Source organism: Leptonychotes weddellii, chromosome 6, assembly GCF_054177405.1.
Source record: "Leptonychotes weddellii isolate Sample4059 chromosome 6, ASM5417740v2, whole genome shotgun sequence".
NCBI lineage: Eukaryota > Metazoa > Chordata > Mammalia > Carnivora > Phocidae > Leptonychotes > Leptonychotes weddellii.
The window spans coordinates 104,446,835-104,450,190 of NC_138374.1; the positions used below are offsets into that span (position 1 = coordinate 104,446,835).

The window sequence follows — 3,356 nt, forward strand, 5'->3', positions numbered from 1 at the left end:
TTACAACACTAACACTTGTTTGTGTCAGCCAAGTTTGTAGCGGGTTAGCTATTCACACCTTCAAGGAGTTAGAAGAATATGGTTAAAAACAAACGACAAACACTGGAAGGAACATTATCTGTGAGGAAGCTGAACTGGGGAGAAGAGTCATACCTGCCGCTGCTTCTCCCTTGGGTCTTCTTTGGTGGACCACCCAGGGAGGATACCGTTGGGAGCAGAGGCTCCATAGGGGAACCAGTTACATCTGGTTGAATTGGTTAGGCAGAGAGCAGCAGGTGGTCTGGGATTTTGCAAGTTCATTATACTGAGGCACAACTTCTGGTCATCCACATGACCTCCAATTAAAATGAGTCAAACACAAGCTCATGCAGCATCAGTCCCACCATCCCTAAACACAGGGACCCAGGTCTGGGATGGAGGGAAGGATGGGGCAAGAGAGCTCCTAGCCAGTGAGTGATGTGCATGTGCATACTCGCACATGGGTGTCACTGTTAAAGTCACAGGAGACAACCTGGTCCCCAGTGTACCCCAGGATGCCCTTGAGGGGCTCCTCCAATGCCTACTTCACCTCCCTCTTGATGTCATTGTATTTGGCAGCTTTCTCCAGGTGGCAGGCCAGATCCTGTGAACTTCCCATTCAGCTCAGGGACGACCTTGCCTGCAGCTTTGGTGGTGCCAGTAGAAGCAGGGATGATGTTCTGGGCAGCCCCTTGGCCATCATGCCACAGCTTCCCAGAGGGGCCATCCACAGCCTTCTGGGTGGCAGTGATGGCACGGACTGTGTCATGAGTCCCTCCACGATGCTGAAGTTGTCATGAATGACCTTGGCCAGAGGGGCCCAGCAGTTGGTGGTGCAGGAGGTATTGCTGACAATCTAGAGGGAGTTGTCATATTTCTCATGGTTCATGCGCATCACAAACGTGGGGGCATCAGCAAAAGGGGCAGAGATGATGACCCTCTTGGCCCCACCCTTCAAGTGAGCCCCAGCCTTCGCCATGGTGATGAAGACCCCAGTGGACTCCAGAACATACTCAGCATCAGTGTCACCCCATTTGATGTTGGTGGGATTTTGTTCCAGGAAGATGGAGATGGGCTTTCCATTGATGACAAGTTTCCCGTTCTCAACCTTGCCTGTGCTGTTGAATTTGCTGTGGGTGGAATCATACTAGAACATGTAGACCATGTTGTGGAGGTCAATTAGGGTGTCCTTGATGGTGACAATATCTACTTTGCCAGAGTTAAAAGCTGCCCTGGTGACCAGGTGCCCAATATGGCCAAATCTGTGTACTCTGATCTTCTCCATTGTGTCTCGGGGACATGGCTGGCCCTGCACCAGAAGATGGGGCTGTCTGTCGAATGGAGAGGAGCAGAGAGCCCAGTTTTAATCATCTTTAAAACAACTTCTTCCCTCAGATTATCAGATCCATTAAATAGCCTCTGAAGGGACTGTCACCAAGTCTCCTACTAGGAGCCCTGGGAGAGGTGCTCAGATCACCAGGCCTGAGGCAGCTCTGGACCTTGGGCACAGCCAAGGAGAAGTGAGAGAAGGGGAGCCCCCTCTCCTGCCATCTAGAGTTCCCTGTGACACAGTCTCCTTCGGCTGAGGCTCCCCCACTGCCCGTATACCTCACACTCAGTCCATTTGTCTGTGAGCGCAGGCTTGCAAGCAATGAGCACTAAATCAAGGCAGTTTTCCTAAGTCAGGAAAATGATGAGCACATTCTGAACCTTGACAGGCTTTTCTTTCTTCGTCTCTGGAGAATTTAAAAATAGATCTGGAGATGAATTTTGCAGCTGAATTCCACAGGCATGATATCCCCTTTCCACAGTAGAGATATAAGGAAAACAGCTGACTGGAAAGGCCTTTTCTTGATGTCATTAATTGTCCTCCAGGCCCAACGTCAGGATCTCAACTACTAAGTGACAGGCGGCATTGTTTGGGCAGGGCCAGCCCTGGGCAACAGCACAGAAGTCCCCTTCTCTCTCCCCCCTTCATTCCCTCAGCGTCCCCTCTCAACTTACCCTCTGGTCTTTCCCACTGCAAGCCACAGGGGAGCGTATCTCCGGTTTGGCTCAACTTCACCCACACCCGGGCTGTGTGAAAACACAGACTGCTGAGCCCTGCCCCTGGAGAGGGATTCAGAAGCCTGGGGTCAAGACCGGGAATCTGTATTTTTAACAATCCTTTGGTGATTCTGAGGAGCAACTCAGTTTAAGAAACACTGGCGTAGTGCAACCAGCAAGGACTTTGGAATCAGACAAGCTGAGTTCAAATCTAACTTCTGCCACTGTGGCCAGGGACCATTACTAAGCTTCTCCGAGTCTCAATTTGCCCATCCATAAAACACGAAACTTGAGTAAAATAATGTACTTTAAATTAAAATTCTTTCAGATTGAAAATTTCTGTTCTTCTTCTTCCCAAATATAAAGTCAGACTCTCCCCAAACAACTCATTAAGCCAGGGGGAGAATCAAGGATAAGAATCACAGTGCTAAAAAGAATAGGACCGGGGTGCCTGGGTGGCTCAGTCGGTTAAGCATCTGACTCTTGATTTCGGCTCAGGTCATGATCTCGGGGTCATGAGATTGAGCCCTGCGTCGGGCTCCATGCTCAGCTTGGAGCCTGCTTGTCCCTCTCCCTCCTCCAGCTTGCTCTCACTCTCTCTCTCTCAAATAAATAAATACAATCTTAAAAAAAAAATAAAAAGAACAGGAACATACCTGCCTGCCACCCTACCCTCCATCTCCACCCTATCCCATCTGGGAGAGCAGAAGGCAGAGGCCATGACTTCAAGGCTCTCAAGCAGCTAGTGGAGGCCTGCTGCTGGGGTCCTATGTGAAGTAGGGTGGAGGAAGTCCCTGGCTGGCTGGGCAGGGAGCAGGATTCTGAGGTCCGTTCGTGCTTGTTGGTGGGGCACAGGTTCAGGGACTCCAGGTGTCCCCGGAGTGTTGGTCCACGTGAGTGTTGGTGCCTAGTCACCACTGTGCCAGGAACGACTGGCCATAGGAGGGTGCCTGCTATTCCCTGGCTCACTGCTGCGGGCACCGTGCCCACATTATAGCAGGTACTCATGATTTTTAAGATCCTGGAACATAATGGGCACATGATAAGGACTCAATAAATATCAGTTCCCACCAAGTCCTGCATTACGATAAGATATAACTGACTAATAAGACAATTATGAGTTACTCTTCTAGAGAGATCATCATTTTAAGGGGGAGAGATAGAGTGTTAAGACCAAGAACAAATTCCGTAATGTAGAGAATGTAGAGATGGAAATGTCCGGGAGAGGGGGCAGGAGAGGTCTTCTAGCCCCTATAAATTATACTTGCGGGATTTCCTATCTCAAAAGAAAA

General features: G+C 49.9%; 1 pseudogene; it reads right to left on the minus strand.

Moving 5' to 3' along the window:
* Nucleotides 1-559: 559 nt before the first annotated feature.
* Nucleotides 560-1,915, minus strand: LOC102727234 (glyceraldehyde-3-phosphate dehydrogenase pseudogene; annotated as a pseudogene).
* Between the last annotated feature and the right edge of the window lie 1,441 nt (nucleotides 1,916-3,356).